Here is a 21,020-nt window from a genome sequence, read left to right as displayed (position 1 = left end):
CTGGGGCAGTATATTGTGCTGCACTGTGATATCTGGTTCTGCTGGGGCAGTATATTGTGCTGCACTGTGATATCTGGTTCTGCTGGGGCAGTATATTGTGCTGCACTGTGATATCTGGTTCTGCTGGGGCAGTATATTGTGCTGCACTGTGGTATTTGGTTCTGTTGGGGCAGTATATTGTGCTGCACTGTGGTATTTGGTTCTGCTGAGGCAGTATATTGTGCTGCACTGTGGTATTTTGTTCTGCTGGGGCAGTATATTGTGCTGCAATGTGGTATCTGGTTCTGCTGGGGCAGTATATTGTGCTGCACTGTGGTATTTTGTTCTGCTGGGGCAGTATATTGTGCTGCACTGTGGTATTTTGTTCTGCTGGGGCAGTATATTGTGCTGCACTGTGGTATCTGGTTCTGCTGGGGCAGTATATTGTGCTGCACTGTGGTATCTGGTTCTGCTGAGGCAGTATATTGTGCTGCACTGTGGTATATGGTTCTGCTGGGGCAGTATATTGTGCTGCACTGTGGTATTTGGTTCTGCTGGGGCAGTATATTGTGCTGCACTGTGGTATTTGGTTCTGCTGGGGCAGTATATTGTGCTGCACTGTGGTATCTGGTTCTGCTGAGGCAGTATATAGTGCTGCACTGTGGTATTTGGTTCTGCTGAGGCAGTATATTGTGCTGCACTGTGGTATATGGTTCTGCTGAGGCAGTATATTGTGCTGCACTGTGGTATCTGGTTCTGCTGGGGCAGTATATTGTGCTGCACTGTGGTATCTGGTTCTGCTGGAGCAGTATATTGTGCTGCACTGTGGTATCTGGTTCTGCTGGGGCAGTATATTGTGCTGCTCTGTGGTATCTGGTTTTGCTGGGGCAGTATATTGTGCAGCACTGTGGTATCTGGTTCTGCTGAGGCAGTATATTGTGCTGCACTGTGGTATCTGGTTCTGCTGGGGCAGTATATTGTGCTGCACTGTGATATCTGATTCTGCTGAGGCAGTATATTGTGCTGCACTGTTGTATCTGGTTTTGCTGGGGCAGTATATTGTGCTGCACTGTGATATCTAGTTCTGCTGGGACAGTAGATTGTGCTGCACTGTGGTATATGGTTCTGCTGGGACAGTATATTGTGCTGCACTGTGATATCTGATTCTGCTGGGACAGTATATTGTGCTGCACTGTGGTATCTGGTTTTGCTGGGGCAGTATATTGTGCTGCACTGTGGTATCTGGTTCTGCTGGGGCAGTATATTGTGCTGCACTGTGATATCTGATTCTGCTGGGACAGTATATTGTGCTGCACTGTGATATCTGGTTCTGCTGGGGCAGTATATTGTGCTGCACTGTGATATCTAGTTCTGCTGGGACAGTAGATTGTGCTGCACTGTGGTATATGGTTCTGCTGGGACAGTATATTGTGCTGCACTGTGATATCTAGTTCTGCTGGGGCAGTAGATTGTGCTGCACTGTGATATCTGGTTCTGCTGGGGCAGTATATTGTGCAGCACTGTGGTATCTGGTTCTGCTGGGGCAGTATATTGTGCAGCACTGTGGTATCTGGTTCTGCTGGGGCAGTATATTGTGCTGCACTGTGGTATCTGGTTCTGCTGGGGCAGTATATTGTGCAGCACTGTGGTATCTGGTTCTGCTGGGGCAGTATATTGTGCTGCACTGTGGTATCTGGTTCTGCTGGGGCAGTATATTGTGCTGCACTGTGGTATCTGGTTCTGCTGGGGCAGTATATTGTGCTGCACTGTGATATCTAGTTCTGCTGGGACAGTATATAGTGCTGCACTGTGGTATATGGTTCTGCTGAGGCAGTATATTGTGCAGCACTGTGGTATCTGGTTCTGCTGGGGCAGTATATTGTGCTGCACTGTGGTATCTGGTTCTGCTGGGGCAGTATATTGTGCTGCACTGTGGTATCTGGTTCTGCTGGGGCAGTATATTGTGCTGCACTGTGATATCTAGTTCTGCTGGGACAGTATATAGTGCTGCACTGTGGTATATGGTTCTGCTGAGGCAGTATATTGTGCTGCACTGTGGTATCTGGTTCTGCTGGGGCAGTATATTGTGCTGCACTGTGATATCTAGTTCTGCTGGGACAGTATATAGTGCTGCACTGTGGTATATGGTTCTGCTGGGACAGTACACTGCGTGCAGATTTATTAGGCAAATGAGTATTTTGACCACATCATCCTCTTTATGCATGTTGTCTTACTCCAAGCTGTATAGGCTCGAAAGCCTACTACCAATTAAGCATATTAGGTGATGTGCATCTCTGTAATGAGAAGGGGTGTGGTCTAATGACATCAACACCCTATATCAGGTGTGCATAATTATTAGGCAACTTCCTTTCCTTTGGCAAAATGGGTCAAAAGAAGGACTTGACAGGCTCAGAAAAGTCAAAAATAGTGAGATATCTTGCAGAGGGATGCAGCACTCTTAAAATTGCAAAGCTTCTGAAGCGTGATCATCGAACAATCAAGCGTTTCATTCAAAATAGTCAACAGGGTCGCAAGAAGCGTGTGGAAAAACCAAGGCGCAAAATAACTGCCCATGAACTGAGAAAAGTCAAGCGTGCAGCTGCCAAGATGCCACTTGCCACCAGTTTGGCCATATTTCAGAGCTGCAACATCACTGGAGTGCCCAAAAGCACAAGGTGTGCAATACTCAGAGACATGGCCAAGGTAAGAAAGGCTGAAAGACGACCACCACTGAACAAGACACACAAGCTGAAACGTCAAGACTGGGCCAAGAAATATCTCAAGACTGATTTTTCTAAGGTTTTATGGACTGATGAAATGAGAGTGAGTCTTGATGGGCCAGATGGATGGGCCCGTGGCTGGATTGGTAAAGGGCAGAGAGCTCCAGTCCGACTCAGACGCCAGCAAGGTGGAGGTGGAGTACTGGTTTGGGCTGGTATCATCAAAGATGAGCTTGTGGGGCCTTTTCGGGTTGAGGATGGAGTCAAGCTCAACTCCCAGTCCTACTGCCAGCTTCTGGAAGACACCTTCTTCAAGCAGTGGTACAGGAAGAAGTCTGCATCCTTCAAGAAAAACATGATTTTCATGCAGGACAATGCTCCATCACACGCGTCCAAGTACTCCACAGCGTGGCTGGCAAGAAAGGGTATAAAAGAAGAAAATCTAATGACATGGCCTCCTTGTTCACCTGATCTGAACCCCATTGAGAACCTGTGGTCCATCATCAAATGTGAGATTTAGGCCTCATGCACACGACCGTATTTTTTTGCGGTCCGCAAAACGGGGTTCCGTTTTACCGTGATCCGTGACCGTTTTTTCGTCCGTGGGTCTTCCTTGATTTTTGGAGGATCCACGGACATGAAAAAAAATGTCGTTTTGGTGTCCGCCTGGCCGTGCGGAGCCAAACGGATCCGTCCTGAATTACAATGCAAGTCAATGGGGACGGATCCGTTTGACGTTGACACAATATGGTGCAATTGCAAACGGATCCGTCCCCCATTGACTTTCAATGTAAAGTCTGGAGTCCCTTTTATACCATCAGATCGGAGTTTTCTCCAATCCGATGGTATATTTTAACTTGAAGCGTCCCCATCACCATGGGAACGCCTCTATGTTAGAATATATTGTCGGATATGAGTTAGATCGTGAAACCTCATTTCCGACAGTATATTCTAACACAGAGGCGTTCCCATGGTGATGGGGACGCTTCTAGTTAGAATATACTACAAACTGTGTACATGACTGCCCCCTGCTGCCTAGCAGCATCCGATCTCTTACAGGGGGCCGTGATCAGCACAATTAACCCCTCAGGTGCCGCACCTGAAGGGGTTAATTGTACTATCATATCCCCCTGTAAGAGATCAGGGCTGCCAGGCAGCAGGGGGCAGACCCTCCCCCCCCCTCCCCAGTTTGAATATCATTGGTGGCCAGTGCGGCCCCCCCCCCCCTTCCTCCCTCTATTGTAATAATTCGTTGGTGGCACAGTGTGCCCCCCCCTTCCTCCCTCTATTGTAATAATTCGTTGGTGGCACAGTGTGCCCCCCCCTTCCTCCCTCTATTGTAATAATTCGTTGGTGGCACAGTGTGCCCCCCCCTCCTCCCTCTATTGTAATAATTCGTTGGTGGCACAGTGTGCGCCCCCCCCCCCCTTCCTCCCTCTATTGTAATAAATCGTTGGTGGCACAGTGTGCCCCCCCCTTCCTCCCTCTATTGTAATAATTCGTTGGTGGCACAGTGTGCGCCCCCCCCCCCCTTCCTCCCTCTATTGTAATAAATCGTTGGTGGCACAGTGTGCGCCCCCCATTGGCCCCCCCTCCCTCTATAGCATTAACAACATAGGTGGCCAGTGTGCGCCCCCCATTGGCCCCCCCCCCCCACCCCGATCATTGGTGGCAGCGGGTTACTAGCAATAGTACAATAGTAAAAGATTCATACTTACCTGGGAGCTGTGATGTTCGTGTCCGGCCGGGAGCTCCTCCTACTAGTAAGTGACAGTTCATTTAGCAATGCGCCGCACAGACCTGTCACTTACCAGTAGCTGGAGCTCCCGGCCGGACACGAACATCGCAGCAGCAGCCAGCAGCAGGTAAGTATGAATCTTCTACTATTGTACTATTGCTAAGTAACCATGGCAACCAGGACTGTAGTAGCGTCCCGGTTGCCATAGTTACCGATCGGAGCCCCAGCGATTAAACTGGACTCCGATCGGAACTCCGCTGCCACCAATGATGGGGGGGGGGGGGAGATGGGAGGCCGCACACTGGCCACCAATGTTGTTAATGCTATAGAGGCAGGGGGGGCCGATGGGGGGCGCACACTGTGCCACCAACTAATTATTACAATAGAGGGAGGGAGGCGCACACTGTGCCACCAACGAATTATTACAATAGAGGGAGGGGGGGGGCCGCACTGGCCACCAATGATATTCAAACTGGGGAGGGGGGGAGGGTCTGCCCCCTGCTGCCTGGCAGCCCTGATCTCTTACAGGGGGCCGTGATCAGCACAATTAACCCCTTCAGGTGCCGCACCTGAAGGGGTTAATTGTACTATTATATCCCCCTGTAAGAGATCGGATGCTGCCAGGCAGCAGGGGGCAGTCTTGTACACAGTTTGTAGTGTATTCTAACTAGAAGCGTCCCCATCACCATGGGAATGCTTCTGTGTTAGAATATACTGTCGGTTCTGAGTTTTCACGAAGTGAAAACTCAGCTTTGAAAAAGCTTTATGCAGACGGATCTTCGGATCCGTCTGTATAAAAACTAACCTACGGCCACGGATCACGGACACGGATGCCAATCTTGTGTGCATCCGTGTTCTTTCACGGACCCATTGACTTGAATGGGTCCGTGAACCGTTGGCCGTGAAAATAATAGGACAGGTCATATTTTTTTCACGGCCAGGAAACACGGCTCACGGATGCGGCTGCCAAACGGTGCATTTTCCGTTTTTTCCACGGACCCATTGAAAGTCAATGGGTCCGCGAAAAAAAAACGGAAAACGGCACAACGGCCACGGATGCACACAACGGTCGTGTGCATGAGGCCTTACAAGGAGGGAAAACAGTACACCTCTCTGAACAGTGTCTGGGAGGCTGTGGTTGCTGCTGCACGCAATGTTGATGGTGAACAGATCAAAACACTGACAGAATCCATGGATGGCAGGCTTTTGAGTGTCCTTGCAAAGAAAGGTGGTTATATTGGTCACTGATTTGTTTTTGTTTTGTTTTTGAATGTCAGAAATGTATATTTGTGAATGTTGAGATGTTATATTGGTTTCACTGGTAAAAATAAATAATTGAAATGGGTATATATTTGTTTTTTGTTAAGTTGCCTAATAATTATGCACAGTAATAGTCACCTGCACACACAGATATCCCCCTAAAATAGCTAAAACTAAAAACAAACTAAAAACTACTTCCAAAAATATTCAGCTTTGATATTAATGAGTTTTTTGGGTTCATTGAGAACATGGTTGTTGTTCAATAATAAAATTAATCCTCAAAAATACAACTTGCCTAATAATTCTGCACTCCCTGTATATAGTGCTGCACTGTTGTATCTGGTTCTGCTGGGGCAGTATATTGTGCTGCACTGTGGTATTTGGTTCTGCTGGGGCAGTATATTGTGCTGCACTGTGGTATCTGGTTCTGCTGGGGCAGTATATAGTGCTGCACTGTGGTATCTGGTTCTGCTGGGGGAGTATATAGTGCTGCACTGTGGTATTTGGTTCTGCTGCGGCAGTATATTGTGCTGCACTGTGGTATCTGTTTCTGCTGGAGCAGTATATTGTGCTGCACTGTGGTATTTGGTTCTGCTGGGGCAGTATATTGTGCTGCACTGTGGTATCTGGTTCTGCTGGGGCAGTATATAGTGCTGCACTGTGGTATCTGGTTCTGCTGGGGGAGTATATAGTGCTGCACTGTGGTATCTGGTTCTGCTGGGGCAGTATATTGTGCTGCACTGTGGTATCTGGTTCTGCTGAGGCAGTATATTGTGCTGCACTGTGGTATCTGGTTCTGCTGGGGCGGTATATAGTGCTGCACTGTGGTATCTGGTTCTGCTGGGACAGTATATAGTGCTGCACTGTGGTATCTGGTTCTGCTGGGACAGTGTATAGTGCTGCACTGTGGTATCTGGTTCTGCTGGGGCAGTATATTGTGCTGCACTGTGGCATCTGGTTCTGCTGGGACAGTATATTGTGCTGCACTGTGGTATCTGGTTCTGCTGGGGCAGTATATTGTGCTGCACTGTGGTATCTGGTTCTGCTGGGGCAGTGTATAGTGCTGCACTGTGGTATCTGGTTCTGCTGGGGCAGTGTATTGTGCTGCACTGTGGTGTATGGTTCTGCTGAGGCAGTATATTGTGCTGCACTGTGGTATCTGGTTCTGCTGGGGCAGTATATTGTGCTGCACTGTGGTATCTGGTTCTGCTGGGGCAGTATATTGTGCTGCACTGTGGTATATGGTTCTGCTGGGGCAGTATATTGTCCTGCACTGTGGTATTTGGTTCTGCTGGGGCAGTATATTGTGCTGCACTGTGATATCTGGTTCTGCTGGGGCAGTATATTGTGCTGCACTGTGATATCTGGTTCTGTTGGGGCAGTATATTGTGCTGCACTGTGGTATTTGGTTCTGCTGAGGCAGTATATTGTGCTGCACTGTGGTATTTTGTTCTGCTGGGGCAGTATATTGTGCTGCACTGTGGTATCTGGTTCTGCTGAGGCAGTATATTGTGCTGCACTGTGGTATTTGGTTCTGCTGGGGAAGTATACTGTGCTGCACTGTGGTATTTTGTTCTGCTGGGGCAGTATATTGTGCTGCACTGTGGTATCTGGTTCTGTTGGGGCAGTATATTGTGCTGCACTGTTGTATCTGGTTCTGCTGAGGCAGTATATTGTGCTGCACTGTGGTATCTGGTTCTGTTGGGGCAGTATATTGTGCTGCACTGTGGTATCTGGTTCTGCTGAGGCAGTATATTGTGCTGCTCTGTGGTATCTGGTTCTGCTGAGGCAGTATATTGTCCTGCACTGTGGTATTTGGTTCTGCTGGGGCAGTATATTGTGCTGCACTGTGATATCTGGTTCTGCTGGGGCAGTATATTGTGCTGCACTGTGATATCTGGTTCTGCTGGGGCAGTATATTGTGCTGCACTGTGATATCTGGTTCTGCTGGGGCAGTATATTGTGCTGCACTGTGGTATTTGGTTCTGTTGGGGCAGTATATTGTGCTGCACTGTGGTATTTGGTTCTGCTGAGGCAGTATATTGTGCTGCACTGTGGTATTTTGTTCTGCTGGGGCAGTATATTGTGCTGCACTGTGGTATCTGGTTCTGCTGAGGCAGTATATAGTGCTGCACTGTGGTATTTGGTTCTGCTGAGGCAGTATATTGTGCTGCACTGTGGTATATGGTTCTGCTGAGGCAGTATATTGTGCTGCACTGTGGTATCTGGTTCTGCTGGGGCAGTATATTGTGCTGCACTGTGGTATCTGGTTCTGCTGGAGCAGTATATTGTGCTGCACTGTGGTATCTGGTTCTGCTGGGGCAGTATATTGTGCTGCTCTGTGGTATCTGGTTTTGCTGGGGCAGTATATTGTGCAGCACTGTGGTATCTGGTTCTGCTGAGGCAGTATATTGTGCTGCACTGTGGTATCTGGTTCTGCTGGGGCAGTATATTGTGCTGCACTGTGATATCTGATTCTGCTGAGGCAGTATATTGTGCTGCACTGTTGTATCTGGTTTTGCTGGGGCAGTATATTGTGCTGCACTGTGATATCTAGTTCTGCTGGGACAGTAGATTGTGCTGCACTGTGGTATATGGTTCTGCTGGGACAGTATATTGTGCTGCACTGTGATATCTGATTCTGCTGGGACAGTATATTGTGCTGCACTGTGGTATCTGGTTTTGCTGGGGCAGTATATTGTGCTGCACTGTGGTATCTGGTTCTGCTGGGGCAGTATATTGTGCTGCACTGTGATATCTGGTTCTGCTGGGGCAGTATATTGTGCTGCACTGTGATATCTAGTTCTGCTGGGACAGTAGATTGTGCTGCACTGTGGTATATGGTTCTGCTGGGACAGTATATTGTGCTGCACTGTGATATCTAGTTCTGCTGGGGCAGTAGATTGTGCTGCACTGTGATATCTGGTTCTGCTGGGGCAGTATATTGTGCAGCACTGTGGTATCTGGTTCTGCTGGAGCAGTATATTGTGCTGCACTGTGGTATCTGGTTCTGCTGAGGCAGTATATTGTGCTGCACTGTGGTATCTGGTTCTGCTGGGGCAGTATATTGTGCTGCACTGTGGTATCTGGTTCTGCTGGGGCAGTATATTGTACTGCACTGTGATATCTGGTTCTGCTGAGGCAGTATATTGTGCTGCACTGTGGTATCTGGTTCTGCTGGAGCAGTATATTGTGCTGCACTGTGGTATCTGGTTCTGCTGAGGCAGTATATTGTGCTGCACTGTGGTATCTGGTTCTGCTGGGACAGTATATTGTGCTGCACTGTGGTATCTGGTTCTGCTGGGGCAGTATATTGTGCTGCACTGTGGTATCTGGTTCTGCTGGGGCAGTATATTGTACTGCACTGTGATATCTGGTTCTGCTGAGGCAGTATATTGTGCTGCACTGTGGTATCTGGTTCTGCTGGGGCAGTATATTGTGCTGCACTGTGGTATCTGGTTCTGCTGGAGCAGTATATTGTGCTGCACTGTGGTATCTGGTTCTGCTGGAGCAGTATATTGTGCTGCACTGTGGTATCTGGTTCTGCTGGGGCAGTATATTGTACTGCACTGTGGTATCTGGTTCTGCTGGGACAGTAGATTGTGCTGCACTGTGGTATATGGTTCTGCTGGGACAGTATATTGTGCTGCACTGTGATATCTGATTCTGCTGGGACAGTATATTGTGCTGCACTGTGGTATCTGGTTTTGCTGGGGCAGTATATTGTGCTGCACTGTGGTATCTGGTTCTGCTGGGGCAGTATATTGTGCTGCACTGTGATATCTGGTTCTGCTGGGGCAGTATATTGTGCTGCACTGTGATATCTAGTTCTGCTGGGACAGTAGATTGTGCTGCACTGTGGTATATGGTTCTGCTGGGACAGTATATTGTGCTGCACTGTGATATCTAGTTCTGCTGGGGCAGTAGATTGTGCTGCACTGTGATATCTGGTTCTGCTGGGGCAGTATATTGTGCAGCACTGTGGTATCTGGTTCTGCTGGAGCAGTATATTGTGCTGCACTGTGGTATCTGGTTCTGCTGAGGCAGTATATTGTGCTGCACTGTGGTATCTGGTTCTGCTGGGGCAGTATATTGTGCTGCACTGTGGTATCTGGTTCTGCTGGGGCAGTATATTGTACTGCACTGTGATATCTGGTTCTGCTGAGGCAGTATATTGTGCTGCACTGTGGTATCTGGTTCTGCTGGAGCAGTATATTGTGCTGCACTGTGGTATCTGGTTCTGCTGAGGCAGTATATTGTGCTGCACTGTGGTATCTGGTTCTGCTGGGGCAGTATATTGTGCTGCACTGTGGTATCTGGTTCTGCTGGGGCAGTATATTGTACTGCACTGTGATATCTGGTTCTGCTGAGGCAGTATATTGTGCTGCACTGTGGTATCTGGTTCTGCTGGGGCAGTATATTGTGCTGCACTGTGGTATCTGGTTCTGCTGGAGCAGTATATTGTGCTGCACTGTGGTATCTGGTTCTGCTGGAGCAGTATATTGTGCTGCACTGTGGTATCTGGTTCTGCTGGGGCAGTATATTGTACTGCACTGTGGTATCTGGTTCTGCTGGAGCAGTATATTGTGCTGCACTGTGGTATCTGGTTCTGCTGGAGCAGTATATTGTGCTGCACTGTGGTATTTGGTTCTGCTGGGGCAGTATATTGACCTGCACTGTGGTATATGGTTCTGCTGGGGCAGTATATTGTGCTGCACTGTGGTATCTGGTTCTGCTGGAGCAGTATATTGTGCTGCACTGTGGTATCTGGTTCTGCTGGGACAGTATATTGTGCTGCACTGTGGTATCTGGTTCTGCTGGAGCAGTATATTGTGCTGCACTGTGGTATCTGGTTCTGCTGGGGCAGTATATTGTGCTGCACTGTGGTATCTGGTTCTGCTGGAGCAGTATATTGTGCTGCACTGTGATATCTGGTTCTGCTGGAGCAGTATATTGTGCTGCACTGTGGTATCTGGTTCTGCTGGGACAGTATATTGTGCTGCACTGTGGTATCTGGTTCTGCTGGGACAGTATATTGTGCTGCACTGTGGTATCTGGTTCTGCTGGAGCAGTATATTGTGCTGCACTGTGGTATCTGGTTCTGCTGGGGCAGTATATTGTGCTGCACTGTGGTATCTGGTTCTGCTGGAGCAGTATATTGTGCTGCACTGTGGTATCTGGTTCTGCTGGGGCAGTATATTGTGCTGCACTGTGGTATCTGGTTCTGCTGGGACAGTATATTGTGCTGCACTGTGGTATCTGGTTCTGCTGGGACAGTATATTGTGCTGCACTGTGGTATCTGGTTCTGCTGGAGCAGTATATTGTGCTGCACTGTGGTATCTGGTTCTGCTGGGGCAGTATATTGTGCTGCACTGTGGTATCTGGTTCTGCTGGAGCAGTATATTGTGCTGCACTGTGGTATCTGGTTCTGCTGGGGCAGTATATTGTGCTGCACTGTGGTATCTGGTTCTGCTGGAGCAGTATATTCTGTCTCTGTCGCCCATAGCAACCAATCAGAGCTCAGCTTTCACTTTACCTCAGCTGCGTCCCCTCCCCTGCCGGTCAGTGCGGTCTGTGTGTGTCCAGCACTGGGTATATAGAGGAGGCCCATGTACACGCAGGACGGCTCCGCCTGTCAGCTCACCACACAGCAGTATACAGGGTACGTGGACACATGGCCGACGCCAAAGAATATAGAAAACCTTATGTTCAGACCTTCAGCAGAACAACATGTCAGTGGTGCAAGAGTTAAAGGCTACTGGACATACTGGTGTGTGGCTACTGGACCTACTGGTGTGTGGCTACTGGACCTACTGGTGTGTGGCTACTGGACCTACTGGTGTGTGGCTACTGGACCTACTGGTGTGTGGCTACTGGACCTACTGGTGTGTGGCTACTGGACATGGCCATAGACATATGGGCCTAATGGGAGTGTTACTTCACAGAACCGGTATGAGCCGCCTCTGGATGGAAATGTGAAGAGCACAGAGTAATGGAGGAGGAAGGTGTGAGGCCTGAGGACTTACCTGAAACATGGAAGGTGGGTGCAGGTGGTGCTGGACATGAGAAGACGGCATCTACTGTAACAGGTAAGTACCTCCTTCTTCCATTATCCTGTACAAACCTCACAGGGGAAACAGGTCTGTGTTATGTGACCGCAGGGCAACCCTGACTAAACCCACCGTCAGATGTAGCAGAGCTGACTAGTCGTATGTTATGTGTGATAGATAGATATGAGACAGAGACGGATAGGACAGCGAAAGATGGATAGAGAGATAGTACCTCTGCTATCCTGCGATTTGCAGCTACATTTCTCTATCCATTTCTTCATGAAATGACCTCCATATGTCCAGCAGGTGGCGCTGCAGTCCCTCTTGTTATGTCCAGCAGGTGGCGCTGCAGTCCCTCTAGTTATGTCCAGCAGGTGGCGCTGCAGTCTGTAGAACATGTACTGGACATACAATGTGGGCCGTTGCACTTACTGTTGCACTCAGAGCTCAGTACGTCTGGTTTCTGCTCAGTATAGACTTTCTATAGATTAGTTTTATACAATGTGAGGTGAATACATATAGGGATATGTCAGTGTAACAGTGACTCTCTGGGAAGGTCCAAAATACAGGTAAGTACCTCCAATTGCTATTCCAGAGGCTAGGTAGTCCTCCGGGGTTGCTTGCTGTAGTGGTGCACTGAATGCTGAGGGATAAGACGGCCGTCCTTAGGAAGACGCTCAGTTTAATTCTATCACGAGACAGACGGAGACGACTCACAACAGGTCGTAAAGTGACATCCCGTGACCGTCCATAAAGTGAGAGTGCTCCTGTTGCAAAAGGCTAAAATGTCCATATATGATATAACAGGAAGTGTAGAAATCAGCAGTCAATGTACAAGATCAAAGCTGCAGTGTAAAGAATGGAGCAGGAACGTGTTACAGCTGGCAGTTAACCAGCATTATATTTTTGGCGTACCTGGGACCTGCTCCTATCACACAATCAGGGGCACCGTCATGTACTTCCCACCAGTTTGATAAATCTCTCCCACTGTGTCTAGATAGGTCACCCCTTTAACGCCGGGTCCACACCAGAGCGTACTGTGTGGAGCGCTCTGTATGCGCGATTTTATCGGGCGTTACTATTCGCGGCCGGCAACAAGAAAACGCCCATTGTCGCGCGTTCCCGGAAGTCTATGTACGGGAACGCGCGACCATACGCCCCAAAGAATCTCCTGCACTTCTTGGGGCGTAGGGCGTTTTACAGCGCGTTTGTACGCGCTGTAAAACGCTCAGGTGAGAACCCAGCCTTAGGCCTCATGCACACAACCGTTGTGTGCATCCGCGGCCGCTGTTCCGTTTTCAGTTTTTTTCGCGGACCCATTGACTTTTAATAGGTCCGTGGAAAAAAATCGTAAAATGCACCGTTTGGCTTCTGCGTCCGTGATCCGTTTTTCCAGTCCGTGAAAAAAATAGGACCTGTCCTATTTTTTTCACGGACAACGGTTCACGGACCCATTCAAGTCAATGGGTCCGTGAAAAATCACGGATGCACACAAGGTAGTCGTCCGTGATCCGTGTCCGTTTTTCCTATCATTTTCAATGCAAACTTGACTTATTTTTTTTTTTTTAACTTTTCATGTCCATGGATCCTCCAAAAATCAAGGAAGACCCACGGATGAAAAAACGGACACGGATCACGGAACAACGGAAACCGTTTTTGCGGACCGCAAAAAAAACGGTCTGTGTGCATGAGGCCTAAATCAGAATAAAGGCAGCACTGAGCACAGTTAAGGTTTTCTCCAGCCTCGGGGGGTCGGGAAGCCGGGGCCTCCACCAAAGGCCTCTCAGGAGTCAATAGATGGAAAGACTCCTTCGACTTTAAAGGTGTATTTCACAGATTTTTAGTTATCCTCATCCAAAAGGATAAGGGGTAACGTTTTGATCAAGATCAGTGAGGGTCCTGCTGCAGGGACCCCCACCAATCACAATAACTGGGGCTCCGAACCCCGCAGGGACCTCCAAAAAGAACGCAGCAGCAGGTTGAGCTTGGGTAATGCCGCTCCATTCATCTCTATGGAGTGAGATGTACATTGTGATCGGAAGGGGTTAACACCACTGATGCTAAAAAGCGTTCTTTCCTCAAAACCACTTACAGAAAATCCTATTTTTGGACTTAATATCAAATGATATTAAAACAGGAGCACAGATCAGCTGTGAGCTTTGGGCGGGCGATGGACGGGATCGGAGGCGACCGCAGCGATACTTCCTATATGTCCTGAATGTCCTATAGGCTGCAATGGGAATTCAGGACCGCATGTTCCCTAAGTATAAGTGGGGGGAAAAAAGGTTAAAAAAAAAGTTTTTAAAAATCAAAAAAAAATAATCGCGGGCCGCAATACACAGCCACAGTTCCGTGTGCATTCCGCATGCACAGATGCGGACCCATTCACTTCAATGGGTCTGCAAATCCGGAATCGCGGAACGGCCGCACGGGACGGGACCCCTTGGAAGCACTACGGAGTGCCTCCGTGGGGTTACGTCCCGTACTTCCGTTCCGCAAAAAGATAGAACATGTCCTATCTTTTAGCGGAACGGGCGGATCGCGGACCCATTGAAGTGAATGGGTCCGCGATCCGATGCGGCTGACCTATGGCCGGCGATCGTGCTATTTGCGGGCCGTACTTCCAGCACAAATGCTGGCTTTCAGCCAGACGAAAAAGTCATGTATACAGGTAAAGAGGGGATCGGAAGGGGAAATCACCCTGCAACAGTCCGGCATGGACATGCTCTCCCACCTCATCCTAAAATAGTTCATAAGGCGACAGGCCTCCTGGATTGACCCAACAGTGTGAATCTAGTCCAGAGAGCACTGACGTCTGCGTATGGACACAGAGTATGCAGGGTCCGGCTCCAGCGCAGTGGTACACTGCAAAGTGCAAGAAAGGATTACACATGTGCTTGCTTTAAGGTATTGATAGGCCATACCCTCAGCCACCACTAGATGGGGCTGGTGTCATTCTCAATCTACACTGCTGCCTATACTTATTCATGCCCCTGGCAAATTTTGACTTAAAGTTACTTTTATTCAACCAGCAAGTAATTTTTTGACGGGAAATGGCATAGGTGTCTCCCAAAAGATAATAAGACAATGTACAAGAGGCATTATTGTGGGGAAAAAACATTTCTCAGCTTTTATTTACATTTGAGCAAAAAGGGTCCAGTCCAAAATTATTCCTACCCTTCTCAATAATCAATAGAAAAGCCTTTATTGGCTATTACAGCAATCAGACGCTTCCTATAATTGCAGACCAGCTTTTTGCAGGTCTCCACAGGTATTTTTGCCCATTCATCTTTAGCAATGAGCTCCAAATCTTTCAGGTTGGAGGGTCTTCTTGCCATTACCCTGATCTTTAGCTCCCTCCACAGATTCTCCATTGGATTCCAGTCTGGACTCTGGCTGGGCCCCTCCAAAATGTTAAAGGGCTTCTGTCACCCCACTAAACAGTTTTTTTTTATTTTTTTTGTTATGTACTTATAATCCCCATAATGTGATTAATCATTTTGGTTCAGTAGATTCTGCTAAAAACGTACTTTTATAATATGTAAATTACCTGTCTACCAGCAAGTAGGGCGGTTACTTGCTGGTAGCAGCCGCATCCTCCTATCATAATGACGCCCCCTCCGCATTGTGATTGACAGGGCCAGCGGACGGGATCTTTCTCTGCTGGCCCTGTTTGCATTCAAAATCTGGCGCCTGCGCCGTACCTGTCTTCAGTCGGCGCAGGCGCTCCTTCCTCAATGCGCCTGCGCCGATGACGTCACATCTACACCCGGCGGTCCTCACTGAGCTCCTTTGTCTTAAGGGCCAGCTTTTACTGTAATAAACTACATTGATCAGAAGCCTTGGTTGTCGGCTGCCATCAATTGGTATCACCTGATATGCGATCCTGGCTAGGGGGGTAGTTGGTCACGGGTGTCTTGGGCTTCATCCTGTGATTATCCCCCCCTGGGAAGTGAGTATTCACATCTTGAACATTTCTATCAGAAATTTCCAGAATAGCTCTTCTGAACAATTTATATAACGATCATCCTCCTGAGGGGGGGGGGGGGGTGACCTCTTGACTCCTATTACATCCTTTGGGAGTGGCGCCTCTAATAGTGTTTTCTTTTGAACCAGGTTATGGTTGGAACCATCCCCTATGGTACCACCAGACCGAATTCGCCCTTGGGAATAAAAAATCTTTTTTTCAATTTCCCTTAACACTTGTGCTGCCTTCTTTCAATTTTCATTGAACGGTACCTAGATTGTGGTGCCATTTAATTCTACTTTATCACCACTACAACTTTCTTCACCCTCCTGGCGCCTTGCTCCAGGGCTTTTTGCCCTGGTAGATCCACTTAAAGGGTTTCTACCACCACATTCTGACCTAATTAGCTGTCGGACACTAGCGATCTGCTAGTGCCTGCTGTACCTAACCATGCTATTGTAATTCCTTTCTGTGCAGCGGTTACCCTAAAAAACGTAGTTTTATTGGTATGCAAATGAGCCTCTAGGTGCTATGGGGGCGTCTTTTCAGCACCTAGAGGCTCCGTCCACTCACCATTTCTGCCGCCCAGCACGCTCCAGCCCGCCCCTCTGCTCTAGATTGACAGCCTACTCGCGCCTGCGCCGTGTGCTTCTGTATTCGGCGCAGGCGCAGTGACTGTTGGACTGCTTCCTGTGCCGTAATCGGCGCAGGCGCAGTGAAGATGCCGGCGCAGGGAGACAGTCACTGCGCCTGCGCCGAATACAGAAGCACACGGCGCAGGCGCGAGAATTCGGCCGAGATGGAGAGAAGTAGGCTGTCAATCTAGAGGAGCGGGGTGGGCTGGAGCGCGCTGGGTGGCAGAAATGGTGAGTGGACGGAGCCTCTAGGTGCTGAAAAGACGCCCCCATAGCACCTAGAGGCTCATTTGAATACCAATAAAACTACGTTTTTTAGGGTAACCGCTGCACAGAAAGGAATTACAATAGCATTGTTAGGTACAGCAGGCACTAGCAGATCGCTAGTGTCTGACAGCTAATTAGGTCAGAATGTGGTGGTAGAAACCCTTTAACCTCTTTTTTCTCTACTCAATCCTCTCCAGCCATGACTGTCCACAAACCAACTGCAGAGAGCTGCAGTTTTTCACCTGTTGTGGTGATTAAAACAGCTGTTCCCAATTAATCAGGGTAATTAGGATGCTTTAGAACAGCTTGGACTATTTGGAATGGTATAGAACTTTTGATTTTCCCACAGACTGTGACAGTTTGTGAAGGGTAGGAATAATTTTGGACTGGACACTTTTTGCTCAAATGTAAATAAAAGCTGAGAAATGGTTTTTTTCCAAAATAATGCCTCTTGTACATCGTCTTATTATCTTTTGGGAGACACCGATGTCATTTCCTGTCAAAAAATTACTTGCTGGTTGAATAAAAGTAACTTTAAGTCAAAATTTGCCAGGGGTGTTAATAATTATGGGCAGCACTGTATCTAGTGGAGGAGAGAACATTCTGGTCTAGTCTAATCAGTCACTTGGTGTCCAGCTAATAAACAGTACAGATGCAAAGATGTAAAACTGACCCTTCAGCCACTCCCTAGACCAGTGGTCGGCAAGCCGCGGCTCGCGAGCCACATGCGGCTCTTTACACACTTTAATGCGGCTCTTCTGCAGGGCTCCAGATGCCATTTGCGACTAGACCCGCCGCCGCAGCTCTGCTCAATACAGCGGCGGGCACAGGAGCTGATAGTTCTCAGCAGCGCAGGAGGAGTCTCTCCCTCCCCCCTGTGCTGCTGCTGTCCCCGCCTCCGCCAATAAGAAGAGGCAGGAGGAGGAGGGGAGGAGGGGCTGTGGCCACTGCGCCACCAATGAAGAAAACTGACCTGTAATACAAATACAGGAGGCGGGTGCTGGAATCAAATAGCCGGCACCCGACCTCTGTGACAGGGAGCTGCGATCAGCTGCAGTTGAGTTAACCCTTCAGGTGCGGTACCTGAGGGGTTAACTGCCGCTGATCGCAGCTCCCTGTCACAGAGGTCGGGTGCCGGCTATTTGATTCCGGCACCCGCCTCCTGTATTTGTATAAGAAACGTTGGTGGCACAGTGCGCCCCCCCCCCCCCCCCGTATAATAAACGTTAGTGGCACAGTGCCCCCCCCCCCGTATAATAAACGTTGGTGGCACAGTGCGCCCCCCCCCAGTATAATAAACGTTGGTGGCACAGTGCGCCCCCCCCCAGTATAATAAACATTGGTGGCTCAGTGGGAAGTGCCAATGAGGGTTAAAAATAATAAAAGAAAATTAACTCACCTCCTCCAGTTGATCGCGTAGCTGCTGGTCTCCTGTACTTACTTCTTTCTAGTTTCTTCAGGACCTGTGGTGACGTCACTGAGCTCATCACATGGCCCATTACCATGGTGATGGATCATGGAGACGATCAATTGGAGGAGGTGAGTTAATTATTTTTTAACCCTCATTGGCATTGCCCACTGCGCCACCAATGTTTATTATATTGAGGGGGGGCGCACTGCGCCACCAATGTTTATTATATTGAGGGGGGGCGCACTGCGCCACCAATGTTTATTATATTGAGGGGGGGCGCACTGCGCCACCAATGTTTATTATATTGAGGGGGGGCGCACTGCGCCACAAATGTTTATTATATTGGGGTGATGGGGGGGCGCACTGCGCCACGAATGTTTATTATATTGGGGTGATGGGGGGGCGCACTGCGCCACCAATGTTTATTATACTGGGGTGATGGGGGGGCGCACTGCGCCACCAATGTTTATTATATTGAGGGTGGGCGCACTGCGCCACCAATGTTTATTATATTGGGGTGATGAGGGGGCGCACTGCGCCACCAATGTTTATTATATTTGGGGTGATGGGGGGGGCGCACTGCGCCACCAATGTTTATTATACTGGGGTGATGGGGGGGCGCACTGCGCCACCAATGTTTATTATATTGGGGTGATGGGGGGGCGCACTGCGCCACCAATGTTTATTATACTGGGGTGATGGGGGGGCGCACTGCGCCACCAATGTTTATTATATTGAGGGGGGGCGCACTGCGCCACCAATGTTTATTATATTGGGGTGATGGGTGGGGGCGCACTGCGCCACCAATGTTTATTATATTGACCTTCTACTATGCATTCTGTGTTCAGAATGCTATTATTTTCCCTTATAACCATGTAATAAGGGAAAATAATACAGTGAATAGACTTTCATCCTAGGAACCATGCGTGAAAATCGCACCGCATCCGCACTTGCTTGCGATTTTCACACAGCCCCATTAACTTCTATGGGGCCTGCGTTGCGCGAAAAACGCACAACAGAGCTTGCTGCGATTTTCACGCAACGCACAAGTGATGTGTGAAAATCACCGCTCATGTGCACAGCCCCATAGAAGTGAATGGGTCCGGATTTAGTGCGGGTGCATTCCGGTATTTTGAATGCCGGATCTGGCACTAATACATTCCTATGGGGAAAAATGCTGGATCCGGCATTCAGGCAAATCTTCATTTTTTTTCGCCGGAGATAAAACCGTAGCATGCTGCGGTTTTATCTTTTGCCTGATCAGTCAAAATGACTGAACTGAAGACATCCTGATGCATCCTGAACGGATTACTCTCCATTCAGAATGCATGGGGATATGCCCGATCAGTTCTTTTCCGGTATAGAGCCCCTGTGACGGAACTCAGTGCCGGAAATGAAAAACGCTAATGTGAAAGTACTTTAAAATATTAAGTTTAAATCCCCCCTTTCCCAATTTTACATATAAAATATATAAACAATAAATAAATAAACATATTACATAGCCTTTTTAGTCACCTTGTCACCCCAAAAAATAGCATAGGACTGTTCTATTATGGGCCGAATGTTTCATAAAATGCGAAATGCACGCAGCTTTTTTTGGTGTTTTTTTTTTTTTTGCACGGTATTGAGTATCACAATACTTTTTTATGGTGACGAAAGCGAATCAAAATTTTGGTTTCAAAACAACCCTACGCCGATCTGATCGGCGTAGCGTTGTCACGATACCAAAATTTTGATTCAGTTTCGATTTGGCGACTAAAAATTTGATTTGGCTCCTAAATTTTTCAGTTCAGGAGCCAATGGCTACTAGGAATTTTTTTTAGTCTGGAGCACTGTTCTGTGTGCCGGGCGACCGCTCCCCTCCCTCCTCTCGGGGGCGGCGGCCTGCGGCTGTCCTGTCTACATGTGTGCCGTGCGGCGCTCAGGCCAAAGGAGGCGTCACTGACTGTCAGTGGGGCCGCGGCGGAGGGAGGCGCGGAGGCGGAGCTGCTCTGTCTGCTATGGCCTGTAAAAGCTGCCCCTCCAGGCTGGCAGCAGAAGAACACAGTCACAGAGTAAGGCCTCCTGCACACGAACGTATTTTTTTGCGGTCCGCAAAAACGGGTCCCGTTTTTCCGTGATCCGTGACCGTTTTTTCGTCCGTGGGTCTTCCTTGATTTTTGGAGGATCCACGGACATGAAAAAAAAAGTCGTTTTGGTGTCCGCCTGGCCGTGCGGAGCCAAACGGATCCGTCCTGAATTACAATGCAAGTCAATGGGGACGGATCCGTTTGACGTTGACACAATATGGTGCCATTTCAAACGGATCCGTCCCCATTGACTTTCAATGTAAAGTCTGGAGTCCCTTTTATACCATCGGATCGGAGTTTTCTCCAATCCGATGGTATATTTTAACTTGAAGCGTCCCCATCACCATGGGAACGCCTCTATGTTACAATATACTGTCGGATATGAGTTAGATCGTGAAACCTCATTTCCGACAGTATATTCTAACACAGAGGCGTTCCCATGGTGATGGGGACGCTTCTAGTTAGAATATACTACAAACTGTGTACATGACTGCCCCCTGCTGCCTAGCAGCATCCGATCTCTTACAGGGGGCTGTGATCAGCACAATTAACCCTTCAGGTGCCGCACCTGAAGGGGTTAATTGTGCTATCATATCCCCCTGTAAGAGATCAGGGCTGCCAGGCAGCAGGGGGCAGACCCCCCCCTCCCCAGTTTGAATATCATTGGTGGCCTGTGCGGCCCCTCCCCCCCCTTCCTCCCTCTATTGTAATAATTCGTTGGTGGCACAGTGTGCGCCCCCCCCTTCCTCCCTCTATTGTAATAAATCGTTGGTGGCACAGTGTGCGCCCCCCCCCCTTCCTCCCTCTATTGTAATAAATCGTTGGTGGCACAGTGTGCGCCCCCCCCCCCTCTATTGTAATAAATCGTTGGTGGCACAGTGTGCGCCCCCCATCGGCCCCCCCCCTCCCTCTATAGCATTAAC

This window comes from Bufo bufo, chromosome 11 (assembly GCF_905171765.1).
Source record: "Bufo bufo chromosome 11, aBufBuf1.1, whole genome shotgun sequence".
NCBI lineage: Eukaryota > Metazoa > Chordata > Amphibia > Anura > Bufonidae > Bufo > Bufo bufo.
The sequence above is the reverse complement of the archived record's forward strand: the minus strand, read 5'-3'. Positions refer to the sequence as shown.